The sequence below is a fragment of the Thamnophis elegans genome, chromosome 8, assembly GCF_009769535.1.
Source record: "Thamnophis elegans isolate rThaEle1 chromosome 8, rThaEle1.pri, whole genome shotgun sequence".
In the NCBI taxonomy this organism is placed as follows: Eukaryota; Metazoa; Chordata; class Lepidosauria; order Squamata; family Colubridae; genus Thamnophis; species Thamnophis elegans.
The window spans coordinates 63,391,875-63,410,985 of NC_045548.1; the positions used below are offsets into that span (position 1 = coordinate 63,391,875).

The 19,111-nt window shown below is 43.2% G+C and overlaps 1 protein-coding gene across 4 annotated transcripts in view; it reads left to right on the top strand.

The window, feature by feature from the left end:
* The first annotated feature begins 18,274 nt into the window (after positions 1-18,274).
* The window catches only part of MED30 (mediator complex subunit 30), a 30,359-nt gene continuing 29,522 nt past the window's right edge, over positions 18,275-19,111 (top strand). For 2 of the 4 annotated variants that reach the window (XM_032223504.1, XM_032223502.1), the window contains exon 1: positions 18,275-18,360. The gene's annotated coding sequence lies outside the window, so the exon portion shown is untranslated. The remainder of the gene's footprint in view (positions 18,361-19,111) is intronic. The other 2 variants (XM_032223503.1, XM_032223505.1) reach the window with 2 other exon arrangements.

The following is a 19,111-nucleotide window of genomic DNA, read 5'->3' on the forward strand; positions in this document are numbered from 1 at the left end:
AGCCATAGTTCACAGATGTGGATGCATGGAATATTCCAGAAAGGCTGGTTTGTCATACACTTTTGTGCTTTGGTAATAATTTTGCTTTTTTACAGATTCCTAGTGCAGTTTCTGATACATTTACCTGGAAGTAAATCTTACTAAATGGATCTTAATGACTGGTATATCAGAAGCTTAAAGTTCACTTATTGTTTTAATTGGCAGGGTAAATGAATCATTAAATTTATGAGATTCTTTAGACAGCAAGTGGGATATCAAGGTTTCAGATAAACAAATCTATTAACTAAAGCCATTTCACATAATAGCACAGGTGTTTGTAGGTGGTTAGGATTGGTTAGGGAAAAATGAGATTAGAGTAAGTCTAAACAAGATGGAATTCCTATTTGTAAGCATCTGGCTATTTCTTAACATCACCCCCAGCAATTATTCTAGATGGAGACACATGTGTGGTAACTCCCACCCCCACCCCAAAGATCTTAGCAATCCCAAGCCACTGATAGAAGCCAGATCAGTGGGATCATCACTTACCTTTGGCTGATGTGTTATTTACAGCCCCACCTGGACGAAGCAGTCTGGTGATAGTAACTGCTGCCTTGATCACTTCTTCAGCACCCTCAGGAGTCAGTTTTGAAGATGACTTGCAAGCTGCACATTTGTGGTGGAATCAATAACTGAAAGGGAGATCCCGGTAGGAGAAGTTAAGGCATATTCCAGCTTGGACTGCACAAGGAAGAGGAAGCATATGAGATGATGAAACACTTAGGTCATATCAGGTCATATCCCAAGGAAAGACAGACAACCCGATGAGATTCTTGTGAACAGTTGAATCAACAATAAAGAAACCTCTTGACCAAAACCTTAGACTTTCAATTTATTTTTAACTACCAGTTCTGTAAGTGTGACTTGGTGGGTGTGTCAGGGGAAGAATACTGCAAAATCTCCATTCCTTCCCCATTCCTGGGGAAGGATCTTGCAAAATCTCCATTCCCACCCTATTCTGGGACCAGCCAGAGGTGGTATTTGCTTGTTCTCCGAACTACTCAAAATTTCTGCTACTGGTTCTCCAGAACCTGTCAGAACCTGCTGAATTTCACCCCTGCCTTAGACTGTTGTGTTGTTCGGGTTTGACAAGGTGGAAAAAGTGACAGCCATGATTGCTAATAGCCTACTCTTGCAGAGTAACACCTATTTGGCATGTTGCATTGGCTGCCAGTAGTCTTCTGGACTCAAAGCACTGGTTATCATCTACAAAGCCCTATATCAGGGGTGTCAAAGTCAAGGCCTGGAGGCTGGATCCAGCCTGCGGAGTACTTAGATCTGGCCTGTGGGAAACAGTGAAGGACCAACCTGTGGTGCCTCTGCCAGTAAAAATGGAGCTTGGGAGAGCCACACTTTCCGTTTCTTACCACGATGGCCTCCTGCAGCCCTCTGCCAGCAAAAATGGAGCTCAGGGGGGATGTGCATGGCCTGCCTGGGCTCTGTTTCTGGCCACAACAGCCTCCTGCAGCTCTCTACCAGCAAAAATGGAGCCCAGGGAGGCCGTCGTGGCAAAAAACGAAGCCCTGGCAGGCCACACTCCGTTTTGGTTGGCAAAGGGCTGCAGAAGGCCATTGTGGCAGAAAACAGAACCTCAATGAATGACGTCAAGCTGGCCACGCCCATCCCTTCCCAGCCATGCCCATCCTGGCCATGCCCCCCCTCCAGATGTCAAATACAACCTTGATGCAGCCCTCAATGAAATCGAGTTTGACACCCCTGCCCTATATGATGCCGGACAGAAATATATCAGGAAATGACTTGCCAAAAGTGTTTGTCTTCGTGACATGTGCAAAGAGCGTTAACCAAATGACAGTCCTTTCGATGGGTAAATGACACACTGTGAAATACTCTGCATGGCTCTAGCTATGCTAGCATTTTACCAGACTGTGATGATCTGCTCCAGCTTGCTTTTGACCTTGGTTCCCCTCAGGAGAGACCCGTCAATAACTATATTGTAATTATGGATTTTTGCTTTTGATACTAGCTTTGTTTTGGATATCCTTGATGGGTTCAGCACTTTCTGTGAGGGCAGTGCAAATGAAATCAATCAATCAATAAATGTCTTGTGGAAGACAAAAATAGTATGGTAGTGGTGTCCGGTCAATACCCCAACCTACATTTATGTAAGAGTATAAAAAGAACTGTTACCAGTGAGATACACCACATCGTTTCCAAGTTCTGAAGAGCACTAACTTCAGATGCTTCAACACTCTCTCTGCAATTTTGGAAGCCCAATACAAAAATGTTCCCTATAAACTGAGATGGTATCCTTGTAAACAAGGGGCTATTGAAACTGCAGCTTGTGTCTTGTTCGATGGTGGGTTTCTATTTTTTTTACTACTGGTTTGCTCAGGTGCGCGCGACACTTCTGCACATGTGCAGAAGCATCCAGGTGGGTGGGCGGAGCCTCCCACTGCCGCCATTACTGGTTTACCCAATCCAGGCTAAACTGGGAGCAACCCACCTCTGGTCCTGTTATATTGTATCCTCTTAACAATTCAAGAACCTGCTTTATAAAAATCCAACCTGGTAAAACACTTGGGAATTTCTGATCTTTGTTATGTACAGTTTTGGTTATCGGATTGGTATGAAAACAATCGAGTAGATCAGTCTCTTTCAACATAGCTACATTTTGTTATATGGTCCGTCAAATTAGACAGACTTTGATCATTCACTGATAAACCCATCACCAATTTCAATATTTGATCTTGATTTTTTTTTAAAGTGGATTTTTTGTGTGTGTAATTCTAGTCAGCGATCGTAATAAAAAATCTACTCTATCCTAAGAACAGCTATCCTGGATCAGGTTCTTGGTCCAATAGTCTAGCATTCTATTTCATACAATGGCCTGCTGGATGCTTGGCTGCACAATGATATCCATGAGCCATGGTGGCACAGTGGTTAGAGTGCAGTACTGCAGGCTACTTCTGCTGACTGCCAGCTGCCAGCAATTTGGCAGTTTGACTCTCACCAGGCTCAAGGTTGACTCAGCCTTCCATCCTTCCGAGGGCAGTAAAATGAGGACCCAGATTGTTGGGGACAATAGGCTGACTCTGTAAACCAACTTTACAATGCTACAAAGCATTGTAAAGCAGTATACGGTATAAGTCTAAGTGCTATTGCTATTTCACTGATCTTTGATCCTGTGTCTGTGATCCTGACCTACACACCCAGCCTTCCAAACTACCAAAACATTAGTGCCAGAAGACAGAAATAGAAGAATGTCAGATTTGTGGAGTCAATCAATCAGAATAGAGTTGGAAGGGACCTTGGAGATCTATCTAGTCCAACACCCTGTTCAACCAGGCGACCCTGTAGATCAGGGATGGTGAACCTTTTCGGCACTGAGTGCAAAAAAGGGAGTGTGCATGCGCACTTCTCAAGGCACAACCTGGAAGAAGAGCCGCCGGAAAATTAACTTTGCATGCATACGCACCACCTAGCTAGTCTTCCGGTTACTGGCATGCATGCAGGTGCGACAATCAGCTGGCCGACACACATGCTCACACCAGAAAATGGAAGACCAGCTCTTCCAGTTTCTGGCACTGCCACATGCACAATAAAAACACGCGTGCCAGGCGACATGACTCCTCATACCACTTCGGGCAGGCGTGCCATAGGTTCACCATCACGGCTATAGGTTATCCTGCTTGGGCAGGGGGTTAGATAGATGCTATTTTTCAGACAGGTGGATGTCCAATCTTCTCTTAGAAACCTCCAGTGATGGAGCATCCACAATTTCTGAAGTCAAGTTGTTTGGTTAATTGTCTTCACTCTTGGGAAGTTTCTCCTTAATTTCAGGTTGCTTCTCTCCTTGATTAGTTTCCCTTGTTTCTTGTCTTGCCTTCTGGTGCTTATAGAAAATAAGTTGACTTCCTCTTCTTTATGACAGCCCCTCAAATAATAGAATACTGCTAGGATGTCACCAAGAGTCTTTGATGCTCTCTGTGCTTCACAAGAAAAGAACCAAGTATTATTTTCAGGGATATGGATTTCAGTACCATGATTCCCAGCCAGCATGCCTGCTGTTGAGAATTCCAGAAGTTGAATACATCTGGAGAAAGTTTTCATTGGGAAGGCTGCTTGTTAGGATTACAGTTCCTCTTCCTTCTGGAAAAATTGCAGAGGGGATTTTAACTGGGAAAACAGTATGGATGGCACATATTCACTGCCATTTGATGTAAATATACCATTTGATTTTGTTTATAGCTGCAAACAACCAATTCACACACCGTTTTGGATATCATCTCCAGTTTATTTGAGAGATATCAAGTTTTCATCCCATGGTGTCCTTTTTTTTTAGTGTGTAACTTTTATGGAGCACGGGTTAACTAGACAATGGGATTCCTTTTTAGCTAAAAACCAGATTCTGCCAGAAAGCCATGAAATAAATCTGATACAGTAGCCTTCCCATCATGCAGTTGGAGAATTTGGCTTGGCAATGTAAACATAATTTCCATCAGATGAGAAAAACATTAACATTTTTCCCTTCCTTGGGTGCCAAATGGTTAAGCTCTTATGTGTCTCCCAGACTCACAGTTATGTGTCATTTGAGAAAAGCTATAGAAGGCCTTCTTCTAATGTCATCATATATTACTGTGTATTAGAAAAGTAATTGCCCACAGTGAAGGAAAAAAGATTATGGAGTAAGGTTTACACTTCGTACTTAGAATTTAACATCTGGTTGGTGAGAAGATCAGGATCATTTCCATGCTCCATATTTTTTTTTCTTTTATTCAGAAATCAGTACCAAACATTTTCTTTTCTTTTCTTTCTTTCTCTTTCTTTTTTCTTGTTTTCTTTCTTTTTCTTTCTTATCTTCCTTCCATCCTTTCCTTTCCTTCTTTCCTGTGTGATTGTCTGTCCTTCCCTTCCCTCTCCTTCCCTCCATTGATTAATCATTCTCACTGTCAGGAAATTCCTCCTTATTTCCAGGTTGGATCTCTGACAAGCTTCCACCCATTGCTTCATTTCTTGCCTTCAGGGGTTTTGGAGAATAGGTCGACCCTCTCCTGGGAGCCTGTCAAGTATTGGAAGATAGTGATGATGCGTTATCTAAGTGTTATCTTTGTTAGACTAAACATATCAAGTTCCTTTAGCTGTTGTTTTTAGGATTTAGCCTCCAGACCAGTTACCATCTTTGTTTCTCTTCTCTGCGTTGTTTTCAAGGTCTCTACATCTTTCTTGTATCATGGTGACCAGAAGTGGATGCAGTCTTTCAAGTGTGGCCTCACCAATGTGGTATAGAGTAGTACTATTATTTCTTGTGTTCTTGATGCTGTCCCTCTGTTGCTGCAGCCCAAGACTTCATTGACTTTTTAATAAACAATGATCATGAAACCACAGAACACCTTCAGACCAGCTCTAGGTGTAAAAGCATTAACCCCTTAGAGTTGAAAGGGGCCATTGATGCTATCAAGTCAAACCTCTTCTTCAATTTAGGAATCTGAATTAAGGTTCCTACACAGAAGGAAGCATGGTGGCCCAGCAGTTATAATGCTGGCCTTATCAACTGGAAGGTCAACAGTTCAAGACCCAAGCACTACATGATTGGGCGAATTCCTGTTCTTGCCCCAGCTCCTGCCCATGTAGAAGTTTGAAAGTATGCAAACGGGTGTAGATGAATAGGTATCACTTTGGTGGGAAAGTAAGTGTCCCTTGGCCTATAGTCATGCTGGCCACATAAACAACCATGAAAGTGTCTTCGGACAATGCTGACTTCCTTGGCTAGGAAGCAGAGATGAGCAGCAACCCCTAGAGTCAGACACAAAAGGACTGGGGAATTTTTTACCTTGACTTTGTTTTTTTTACCTAGATGGTTTCCTAGCCACCTCTTGAAAACTTGCTTGGAAAGAAAGCACACAACTCATTGTTTCCATCATCAAATAGTATACAATACCATCAGCACTTTTGTTTTCCTAATTATATTTTTTTTCCTAATGATATTTCTAATATTTCATTGAAATCTGCCTTCTTGTAACTTAAAGTCATTACTCATTATCCTGAACTTTAGAAAAACAAGAGGACTATTTCCTGTGAGACATGCTTTCAGGTATTTGAAGAATAGAAGCAAAAACAAAACACAAAGTGATTTTGATGGATGAGGCAACTGGATCTGAAAATAAAATTGAACAAAATTAAAGTTCTCCCCTAAGGTAGCAAAGACAAGTCTTTGTCATCTACAAATTTGATAAGGATCCTCTCCACCTCTTCATCCAAGTCATTAGCAGAAATAGTAGAAGGCCTAGGGCTGAACTTTGTAGAACTCCAAGATATAAGGATATTTTTTTCAAAAGTAACAAATAACCCTCCCAATGAGGAGTACTTTTTAATAATGATTTTCAGCCAGTTATGTACCCATATAATTATGCCATCCAGTTCACATTCTATGGTTTACTGCCCATTATATATGTTGTGGCCTGCCCATGGCCAGCAGAGCTGGCAACAAAGTCGGACAGTGAAGCGGTGGGGAGGAACATGGGCCAGGCCTGGAGGCTGGGGAAGGCTCTGACAAGGGCTCTGCATCAGAGGCAGAAGTGCAAGGCCGTCTGGCAGTTTTCAGCTGCCTTTGGAGTTAGACAGCAGTGAGGCAGAGGAACAGCTGGAGCCTGTTGCCAGTGTGTGCATGCGCAGAGCTGCCAGAAGAAAAGAACAAAGAAGCTAAGAAATCAGGGTTGACTTGGGAGTAAAGTCACAGGTGGACGGGAAATGGCCCTTCCCATAGGAAATAAAAGAGGAGCGAAAAGGGAATAGGCTTTTGAAGGAAACAATTCTTTCTTTTGTTCATTTCAGGAATGTGGAGATCTGTCCGTGAATCTCAAAGACTCTGTGCCAAGTCTTTCCTTCCACACCACTGTGTTTGGAAATATTTACATGGCAGCTTTCCAAGCCAGATAAGGTCTGTGGTCAGAAATTCACCGTTGAAAGACTGTTTGCCAGGCCTTGCTGAATGTGAATTGAGAAGAATTCACATCCATTTAATAAAACAGGTTTTGTCAGGACCAGGAATCTGCTTCGTGCTTTTTGGGGAAGCCTAGGTCAGAACAATATACTTCTTCCTAGGTATTTTTTTTAAAAAAATTCCATGGTAGGGATAATCTACCATTCGGAGGGCCTTCTCTGTAGCTGTGCCAGCCCTGTGGAACGATCTACCCATAGAGATCTGGACCCTTACCACTCTCCCGGCCTTCTGAAAAGCCATCAAGACCTGGCTGTTCTGGCAGGCCTGGGGCTGTTGATCAATGTCCAGCCCCACTTAGAATGGATGGTGTGTAATTTTAACAACTGTATTTTTTAAATGCTTTTTATCTTGTCTGTAAGCCGCCCAGAGTCCCATGGGATTGGGCGGCATACAAATTTTATTAAATTTAAAATTTAAAATCTGTAAAACACTCTCATATTAGTTGTGACTCAATGGTCAAGCATGTCATTTTTTTGAATTTGTCCTCAAAGGTATTAGCCAATTCCCCAAATTAGGAACCACCTGTAGATTTAAGTGTTCCTTCTATTCCATCCTCTCAGTCAGGGATCCCCAATCCCTGGACCATGGCCCAGTTCTGGGCTGCAGCCTGTTCAGAACTGGGCCATGCAAGGGGTGGGCAAATAGGCTAGTGTGTGTGTGCATGCAGCTCTTCTTGGACAATTGGGATTATGCATTTGAGCACACAGTGGCTCAGTGGTTTAATAACACTGGAGATGATCTCAACTCCAGCAGTTCAAGCACAAGCACTGTGTGGCAGGGAGGGCTCCTGTCACTCACCTCAGTTTCTGACCACCTAACAGTTTGAAAGCATGTTATATGCAAGTAGATAAATAGATACCACTTCAGTAGGGAGACAAGCTGGTGCTCTGTGCAGGCAGTCAAATTGTGATGGGTTTGAATCTTCCTGGTTGCAGTGCATGTTTGCAAGGCAGCTCTGGAAAGGGAGACAGCCTTGGATGATGCTGCAGGAAGAGTCATCTCTCTGGTGCAAAGCCTCTCTGGTGCAAACCCTCTTGTAGTGCACCATGGGAAATATGGAGGGTGTCCTGTAACAGGGCTGGTACCTTGACAAGCCAGACTTCTACTTTTTAATGGCACTGTGGTCTCCTGTCTATTATAACTAATAATAATAATAACCACTAAGTGAAAACATAATTGTACTAATGTTTTTACTTTAGATTTCCATTGTTTTGCAGATCTGAAAAGGTCATAAATGCATTCTTTTTCATCACCATTTTGATCGCTAAATGGTGATTATCATGTTTACAGTGGGTAGATGGTTATTTGACCAACTTCACCATTTTGGGAAGCAGCTGGCCTGGGCTGCATTATCTGCTTCATAAGTTATATTAGAAACAGCTGCTTCCCTCTTGAGAGAAATCAGAGGCAAAGAATATGTTAAATAGTATTGCCGTCTCATAGTCCCTTTAATTACTTCCCCATCTTCAACCTGAGGTAGGGAACAGTCCAGAGGTGGGTTCCTACAGGTTCAGACTGGTTTGGTAGGTAGTAACTCAGCCTGCCAGGCCCCTGAACCAGTTCCCTCCTGAACCAGTTCCCCGAACCAGTTCTCTCAGCAGCGCCATAGGCACCGCCATCTTGTTTTTTGTACTGCTTTTTTAAAGTACTGTGTGCATCAAGCATGTGCAGCATGTCCCTGAGCGAACTGGCAGTAGCAGCAGCTGGAACCCACCCCTGGAACAGACATCCTATTTGAGTCATATCCTGAGCCCTGATTTTTATTACATTTTGTATTCCTTGCCAGTCTCATCCTATTTGGAATATTAGTCTTCCTGCCTGTGCCCATCCAGGCCAGTGGTGGGATTCAGCCAGTTCGCACCTATTCGGGAGAACCGGTTCTTAACTTTCTAAGCCAGTGTTTTTCAACCTTTTTGTGCAAAGGCACACTTTTTTCATGAAAAAAAATCAAGAGGCACACCACCATTAGAAAATGTTAAAAAAATTTAACTCTGTGTCTATATTGACTATATATAAAGTGTTTTTCCCACAGCACACCTTACACTATGTCACGGCACACTAGTGTGCCGCGGCACAGTGGTTGAAAAACACTGTTCTAAGCAGTTCAAAGAATCGGTTGCTGGAAGAAATCTCATTTTGTTTCCCCCCACCACACACACTTTACAGAGCTAATCCTGTAAAGAAGGCAGGAAGGAAAAATTCTGGTGTTGTTTCTAGCCTAATCTTTATTACCTTGCTTACAGAAACTACCTCTCCAGTTAACCCTTGTTACATTGTAACAGCTAAGGCGAAGCGCCCATCGAGTAACATTGAGTTGGCCACGCCCTCCCAGTCACATGACCACTGATCCCCACCTACCCAGCTGGTCATCAGGGCAGAGAACCTGTTGTTAAATTATTTGAATCCCACCACTGATCCAGGCTCAAAGCACCAGTTCATATTCTTCCTTAGTAAGAAGCTAAGCCGGCTTCCATTTTCTGTAAAATTCCTTTTTTCCTTTTCAACTTCTCAAACACTCAGTGCTCACCTCTACAGGTTCCTTAAAATCTAGCCCCTTTTATGTTTTTTTTCCCCTTTTCATGGAGTTTGCTTGTGCTGGTGCTTTCAGTATCTTGTTTTTCAGAATTTTTTCACCCTCTTCATCACAGGTAGTCCTCGACTCAAAGCGGTTCGTTTAGTGATCAAAGTTACCACGGCACTGAAAAAAAGTGACTTATGCCCATTTTCCTACTTATGACCGTTGGAGCATTCCCATGGTCATGTGATCAAGATTCAGACGCTTGGCAACGGATGCTGATGGTTGCAGCATCCCAGGGTCCTGGAATCGCCTTTAGTGAGTTTCTGATGAGCAAGGTCAATGAGGAAGCCAGATTCACTTAACAACCATGTTTAGAACAGAATGGAATGGAGTCGAGTGGAATGGAATAGAACAGAACAGAATGGAACAGAATGAAGTGGAGTGGAATAGAATAGAATAGAATAGAATGGAACGGAGTGGAATGGAATAGAATAGAACGGAACAGAACGGAATGGAGTGGAATGGAACAGAACAGAACGGAATGGAGTGGAATAGAACGGAACAGAACAGAACGGGAGTGGAATGGAATAGAATAGAACAGAATGGAACAGAACAGAACGGAATGAAGTGGAATGGAATAGAATAGAACGGAAGGGAACAGAACGGAACGGAGTGGAATAGAATGGAACGGAACAGAATGGAATGGAGTGGAATAGAATAGAATGGAACGGAGTGGAATGGAATGGAACGGAACAGAATGGAATGGAGTGGAATAGAATAGAATGGAACGGAGTGGAATGGAATAGAACGGAATGGAACAGAACGGAATGGAGTGGAATGGAATAGAACGGAACAGAACGGAAGGGGAGTGGAATGGAATAGAATAGAATAGAATGGAATGGAACAGAACAAAACAGAGTGGAGTGAAATGGAACAGAATAGCATAGCAGGAGAACTGTCCTATTCCATTTCAGATAAGTGACTGTGTAGTCCAGTGATGGCTAAACCTTTTGTTGTTGGGTGCCAATCTTGTGAGCATGTGTGTGTGATAGCACGTGACGGCACCCGTAATGCAAAGCATTCTCCCACATGTGCATGAACACACCACCACCCCACGCTCCCTCCCCCATGCGCACCACACTGCTCACCTCCAAGCTGAGCTTGGTATTTCTTCCGGTGGGGGCAGAGGAGCCTGTTTTCGCCCTCCCCAGGCTCCAGAAAAGCCTCTGGAGTTTGGGGAGGGCAAAAAAGCCTGGTAGGCCCATTTTTTGCCCTCCCGGGGCTCTGGTGGCTTTCCTGGGGAGGGAGAAATTGGCCTCCCCCAGCCCTCTGCAGAGGCCGAAAATCACCTGGCCAGCACACGCATGCGCGTGCTGGAGCTGACACCAGGTAATGGCTTGTGTGCCAGCAGAGATGGTCCATGTGCCACCTGTGGCACATGTGCTATATGTTCACCATCACGGGTCTTGTCTCTTCTTAAAAATCTCCAGGGATGGAGTGCCCATGATTTCTGAAGGAAAGTTTTCCCCCTGCAACGGCAGTGATTCATGTAACTTAACTAGGGCGAGCAAGGCTGTAGAATGGGCCAAAATTCACTTAAGAACGGTCTCATTTAGAAACAGAAATTTTGGGCTCCATTGTGGCTGTAAGTCAAAGAGTACCTGTACTATTTAAAAGATTTATAGCCACAATAGTGGCCCACCTTTTGCTTGAGTTGATTAATATCTACCTTCCTAAAATCCCAAGGATAGAACTGATTACTTCCACCTTTGCTGCCCCCCCTAAATGTTCCTCATTCCCAAACAATGAAAAAAGGATTGAAATGAGGTCAAGGTGTAGAGCTATCAGGCAAGGAAAACCAGACACTAATCCAATCAAGGCATGAGATATTTTAGCATCTTTCAGAGTAAGATGTGAAGGCTGAAACTGCCAAGGCTGTTTCGTCTGGTATCAGAAATATTTATGGTTACAGCTTCTTCACTTCTTCTTTTTTTTATTGGATTTCAAGATAGAACACATGTGCGTTGCCTCTTGTTTTATCCACAAAATGACTCACAATTGTGAATTATTTGGGGCTGAGAGATACTGAAAGGCCTAAAGTCGTCAGCCAGTCAGCTTCATAGACATGCACATATTTGAACTTAGGAAACTTCTCATAGAAAAAGAACTGGAGAAAGAAATTGGAACTTTGGTACTATATATGTTGACAGCAGCAAGAGTATTGTAGGCACAAAAATAGGAGGACACTTAGATTCCTAGTATGGAAGAATGGTTGCAGAAGTTGGTGGGGTTGGCGAAAACGGCAAAACTGATTACCTTGATTAAAGAAAAGAACATAAGTACTTTTGTTTCCATGTGGAAACCACTTCTGAACTTCGTGCTTGATGTGGAAAAGAATGTAACTCTGACATTGGGTTTTACAGATTAGATTGATAGATCAGTGATGGCTAACCTTTTTGTCCTCGCGTGCCAAAACCATGCACGTACGCCTGACAGCGGATGTGAGTGCCCGCACCCACAATGCACTGTGCCTCACCCCACTGCACATGCGTGCACAACCCTCCATGCTCCCTCCACCTCCCAACGCATGCGGGCGACTTCCCCGTGCTCCCCCCGTGCATGCGTGTGACCCCCCCCCACTAGTGCCACGTTTTGGGCCTCCCTGGTCTCTCTGAAGCCTCTTGGAACCAAAAACAGGTTGGGGGGATGCACACGCACCCCCACGGGCTTGTCCCCACACATGCACCGCAGAGATCCAAAAATCAGCTGGCTGGTGGGAGGGGCACGCACATGCACAGTGGAGCTGAGCTGGGCATCAGCTCATGTGCCTGCAGAGAGGGCTCATAGGTTCGCCATCATGGTGATAGATCTTTATAGAAATGACTTGTTCCTATTATTATGGAAAAGCAAAAAGCTGGGATTTTATGTTAATGCCTTATGTAAGAGAGAGTTGGAAGTCAATGCTTCGTTCCCCCCCCCATCTTTCCTCACTTCACTTCTCCCTTCCCCCTCCTCTCCTCCATTGCTCTTTACTTTTGTATTTTATAATACTCTATAATTTAATTAAAAAATTTGTTTAGGCCTGCTTAGTTCCAGTCCAACTGTCTGTTATGCCATGATAGTTTCAATTAAACTGATTTACTACTAAAAGCCTATGCACAGGAATATTCTCAACTAATTGTTGGCACCTGCGTAGAGTTAGATAAGGGTCAATGGCATTCAAGGGGGTAGGGGCAATTGGCTTTGTCCCCTTGTGGCTATGTAGGGATTCTAGGCAGATCCCTCTTTTTACTTCACCCCCAGGTTCTACCATTCCTTCTCCTACACCAACTTCCTAGCCCAGTGATGGCGAACCTATGATACGCGTGTCAGTGTGCGTGTCACCTATGACACGCACAGGATTTCATGCGATTCATCCTCGGCTCCTGCACGGCCACCGAGGATGAAAGAATCTGTGCTGGAGGAACGGGGGGGGGGACGTGTGATCTCCCCCGCCCACACTCACTTACTGTATCGCCGCCGCCCCTTTCTGAGCGCAGGGGCTGCTGGTAAGGCGTGCGTGCCGTGCGCACACACGTCATCAGCGCGGCGAGGGAGGACCCGCAGGAGAGGAGCGCGGGAACAGTGCGCGCCTCTCTCCAGTCAGGCCGGCACAGAGAGTCTACTCCTGGGACTGTCGGTTACAACCGCACCACAGCAGGGAACAGCGGAGTGCCAACGGGAACTGTGAGCGCCATTAGCAGCAACTATTGGGGTGCCATGGACTTGTAATTATACCCGCCCCCGCTATGAATATTCATATTCTTCGCCCTCGCGTCACTAGGAATATTCATAGCAGGGGCGGGCTGGAGCGGCATGTTGATGAGGACGTGGAGCTGGAAGCAGCCGATTCCACAGCCCTGGTTCACGGCACCCCAAACAAGTTCAATAATATCAAGGGCAACATACGAAATCGACTGATGAACAAAGAAGTTACTAAGCAGGTATGTTAAATAATTTGTTTTTGGTTTATTAAATACAATTATATATTGCAATTATACATTTTTGTAGTTTAAACTATAAATTGCGCAAAATTATGTTTTTGTCGAAGTGACACACAACGCGAGTTATGCTCGATTTTTTGCCGATTTTTGACACACCACGCCAAAAAGGTTGCCCATCACTGTCCTAGCCCCTAGGCTACCCTGGCTCTCTCACTACTCTTGGTATTTATTAAATTTATATGCTACCAATCTCACTATCGAAGCAACTCTGGGCAGCTTACAACACAATAAAATAGAATAGCCTGAGGCAAACTATTCAGGTGTTCTCCACATCCAGGGCCAAGACAGAAAGCAGAAGTCTGAATTCTTCTGAATTGGTTTTGGGTCGTCTTTGAGCAGTCTTTTAAAGTTTAGCTTAGTCCAGTGGTTAGTTTATATAGGAAAGGGCAAGGGTAGACTGCTATTGTAAGATAGAATATGCAAAAGTGGCCTAGGAAGAAATAATGCACTTTTCTAAATAAGAAACAAAAGCATAATAATTATATATGCCTAAATACAGCTGCATGGCGACAAGATCAAATGTGCAACTCTAAAGGGAACTCACTGATTCTGGTAAAGATAAGAGATATAAGATTTCCATCCAAGACCTGATGTATTTTAACAAGCCGGGTTGCTGTATCTTATAGCAGCCGATCTTCATTATTAGGACTTTGATTCATCCTTGATTCTTCCGCCATCTCTACAACTGGCTGACAGTTGTAGAGAGAGAGATTTATTGTCTTGCTCTGGGGCAAATCTTTGAATGCAGGCTGGGTCGTCCCCAGAGCTAAAGGTTCTACTTTGATATGCCCCAGCCTTCCTCTTTCAAGGACTAAGGGCACCTGCTTTGTGAGAATAGAATGAATTGAGTTGGACGGGACCTTGGAGGTCTTCCAGTCCAAGCAGGAAAACCTATACTATTTCAGATAATTGACTGTCTAGACTCTTCTTAAAAACATCCAGTGATGGAGTGCCCGATATTTCTGGAGGCAAGCTGTTCCACTCGTTAATTGTCCTTAATGTTAGGAAGTTTCTCCTTAATTTCAGGTTGCTTCTCTCTTTGATTAGTTTCCAATCATTGTTTCATGTCCTGCCCTCCGGGGATTTGGAGAATAATTTGACCCCGTCCTTTGTGGAATAGTGCTATTATGTCACCCCACCCCCAATTCTTCTTTTCTTTAGACTAGCTAAACCCAAATCCCACAACCGTTCTTTCATTCAAACAATCAAATTCAAATCATTCAAAATGATTGCCAAACAAACATTTGGCAAGAATGCAAGACACCCAGTATCCAAGATCTTCAAGCATTCCAGGTGAATTTAAAAATACTTTTTCTGCAGAAGTAATAACAGGACACAAGCTTTTGCTTGCAAGTTTGGTTTCAAAACCAGAATTTTGGTTTTCTAAAGCAAGACAGTAAAAAAAAAAGAGTCTGGCAGCTATGTTTTTAAGTCCTTTTGATATTTATTTATAGATGCTTTTTAATGTTATAATAATGAGATCTTTACCAGCAAAATGCACCACAGGTAAAAAGTAGTGTTCCCTATTTCTAGATATGCACATTAAGAATTGCTCAAGAATTACCTAAAAATTAAGGTTTATGAGTGAAATAGCCTGTTCTGCAGGGCATCACTAATGAAATAAATTATTCTACACAGCATGGATACTGTATCTCAAATTTGGCACACACCCATGGTTTTCAAAGTTTATAATTCAATAGGAAAGGCTTTATATCTGTCATGAATTAATCTTGTGCTCAAATCCATCTTCCATTTTTCTGGGAAGTGTGTTCCTTTGAAGAGAATTTTTTTTAAAGGAAAGAAACCTCTCATTCTCAGGGTTCTCTTGAATCTTTTTGTTTGATTACACTACAAGCTCCATCATCCATAAAAAGGTGTCTGAGGATGTCCCATGCACACAAACCAGGGATATAAATAGAGATAATAAATAAGGAGCACATGTGGAGGGCTTTTAGTGAGAGCAGAATGAACTATAGAGCTATCTGTAAGTATCAAAAATAGACCTCTTATGAAAACATGGAACATAAACAATGCATTATTCTTTAAAAAGGATGGATGAGAACTAAATAATTGATTCCTAGGATAGGCATACACGATTGCACATTCTACATCCTGTTAGTGTCAAAATCCTTGAAGTTGGGTCATTCCAGCTGGAGACTTCATCTGAGTTCATTCGAGTTAAGCAAGACACCATCAGTAGCAAATTGCAAGCATCGCCATGATACCAAGTGCCCAGGATACAGTTATTGGCATCTGATGCTTGTTAGCATTGTTTATTCTTAGATGCAGAAGGGGATCCTAGCTCAGATTGCTAATTATATGCTGTATTTCTTCAAGCATCTCTGCCTCTGACAATGACAAATGTGCAAGCTTTAGCAGGGCCCAGTTTCCCAGGTACATCAGACAGGTTGAGCAGATCACGGTTAAACTTATATTCATGTTATATTTATACCTGCCTGTCCTATCTATCATCTATCTATCTATCTATCTATCTATCTATCTATCTATCTATCTATCTATCTATCTATCTATCTATCTATCTATCTATCTATCATCTATCTATCTATCTATCTATCTATCTATCTATCTCTATCTATCTATCATCTATCTATCATCTATCTATCTATCTATCTATCTATCTATCTATCTATCTATCATCTATCTAAACATGTATCTTCTATTTTCTATAAACTATTTGTCTCTCTGTCTATATATCATCTATGTCTCTTTCAATCATCTATCACTCTATCAGTCTATATTATCTAATCTATCAGTTTATCTCTCTATTTATTTTATTTTAATGATCCCATAATCTGTTGCATCTGGGTAGAGTCAGGGCAACTGAATAGAGCTGAGTGTTTGCTGGCCGGATGCCCTTCCTGTCATCAATGCGGAGTTATACTTGATTAATTATTTATCAGATATATTCTCATTACGCTCAGAGAGAGAAATATCTACTTTTACCTAGGCTCGAACTCACAGCCTCTTGATTGTGAAGTGAAAGCTCCATCTCTAGGCCACCACACCACTCAAGAGTCAGTCAGTCAGTCAGTCTGTCTCTGTCTCTCTCTCTGTCTCTCTCTCTCTCTGTCTCTCTCTCTCCCTCTCCCCCTCTCCCTCTCTCTCTGTCCACCAAAACAATAGTACTGGGGAACAAAGAGAGTCTCTGGAGCACTGCCTGTTTATTGAATATCTAGCCATTGGTCATATATATGCTTCCAAGTATTTCAATCTGGACTTAATTTTAATTGAACTGTGCATGCATGTGCAGTGCGCATCCAATGCACACGAGCGAACCAGCAGTAAAGTCGTGCAGAACCCACCCCTGGAGGCAAACTGTCCTGAACAAATTGAAGAACCACCTGGATCACATCTCTGACTTGGCACATGCCAGATGTATTGAACTTCATCACCACAGGCCAACATCACGTGCATTCAAACAGAGTTTTTAAAAAAGTCATTTCACGATTCCTATTGCGGAACACAATGAATATATTAAACATAATTCCTGTATTCAAGCTTAGAATATAGCACATAGAATAATAGAGCTGTAAGGGACCTCGGAGGTCTCCTAACCCACCCACCCACCTACCCATCCTGCTCGAGCAGGAGACCCTAAATCATTTCATACACATGGTTGTCCAGTCTCTTTTTGAAAGCCTTCAGTAATGGAGCACCCACAACTGCCCGAGGCAAGCTAATCCTTTGATTATTTTGTATTTTGCTTCACAGAAGGCAAGGCAATACTGTATATTCCCCATCTGAACCAACTCAAGGAATATACATTCTTCAAATCATTTTCTTCCCGTCCTGAGTATATTTTTAAAACTATGGTATCTCTTCAACTAAATGGATCCAGTTCACCTCCTATCCAGAAACTTTTCTGCATCTCATTCAGTGTATGGCCATCACTGTCAGGAGTTTGATTCCTTTGAGCCTCATGGGCTCAAGGTTGACTCATATCTTCCAAGGTCAGTAAAATGAGTACCCAGATTGTTGGGGGCAATATGCTGACTCTGAAAACTGCTTATAGAGGGCTGTAAAACACTATGAAGTGGAATATAAGTCTTGAGTTCTATTGCTATTTCTCAAGTCTGCTTTAAGATGGGTGGAGTTCAACTATTTAAATTGGTTTTGTATGTGTTTAATCCATGCATAAGCCAGAAAAAATTGGCATTGAACTTCCCCAAATATCTAACTAGTACTGGGTTAGCAAAGCTGGGTCTTAGCATTATTAACGTAGTAGTATGTTACATAGGAAAAGATCTTTATATACAAAAGCAAATCGAAGATAAGGCTTATTCCCCAAGCTGGTTTGGGAATTCTGGAAGTTGAAGTCCACCCATCTCAAAGCAGCCAAATTTAAGCAGCACTGAATTAAAGGCAACAGAATTAAACCTGCTGAGTCGTCGCCTCCCCCCCCCCCAATTCTTCAGCTTCTAACCCAGCCTCTACAACAAAAAAGCTGCATTTTGCGTACAAGCTATAGAACAAAACTAAAAAAAAAAAATAAACGTATTTTTTCCTCTTGATTTTGCGCTGTTCTTCGCCATGGAGGGAGAACCGGCAGCAAAGGAGAAACGGTGGGGAGTCCCTGTACGGATGGGGGGGGGGGAATGGCCACGCCCTGCCGATGCACAAAAAGCGTCCATCGCCACAAGTCCGTACCGCGTGACGTCATCACGTCCCGCCGTTCGACGTCCGCCGCACGGTTTGCGCGCCGGGAGGAGGGGCGACGCCGGCCACGGGGAGAGTCGACTACATCAAAAGGTGGTTGTTACTCGGACAACGACGGCTAGGTATCCGCGTGTCTATCGTCCTCTTTCCCTCCCGGGGACCTCCGGAGATAGTTGGACTACATCCTTTACCAGTCCAGTGGCTGGGCATGATGGACCCTGTAGTCGAGGGCGAAGGAAGGAAGGAAGGAAGGCTGAGATTATAAATGTTATGAACGTTGTAAAGACCTGTTTCTGTGCCTGAGACTGGGGACGTTTGGCAGGCTGCCCCAGTAGATGGCTGGTTTCATTTCTGGGAGTTTTGGGTTGGTTTGATTTTTGTAAAGGAAAATCTGGACTTGATGGGCAGAGATATTTCAGGGTTCTGTCCCTTTGGAGCTGAGAGCAAATCAAGGGCCCTGGGTGCCTGTCTTAAGTCTTTCTTTATTTGGTTTTTGGGATGCCACATGAAGTTGTGGATGCTCAACCGGGAAAGTTATTTATCCAGAATGGAAGATTCCTGCCCTGTCGGAGGTGGAGTTGGGGGGTGGGGTGGACTAGAAGTCCACTCCAAATCTTTATCCTTAAACTGTCTACCGTGGACCTCACCCCATTCCTAAGAGGTCTGTAAGGGGCTTGCATAAGTGCACCAGCGTGCCTACCGTCCCTGTCCTACTGTCCCCATTTATTTGTACTCATTTCTTAAGTATATACGTATATCTGCTTATACTTACATGTTTTTATGTTATATTCATACTTGTTTTCTCATACATGCTTGACAAACCAAAATAAATAAGTCCTTCAGGATCCCTTTCAACCCTGGCTTTAGGGGAAC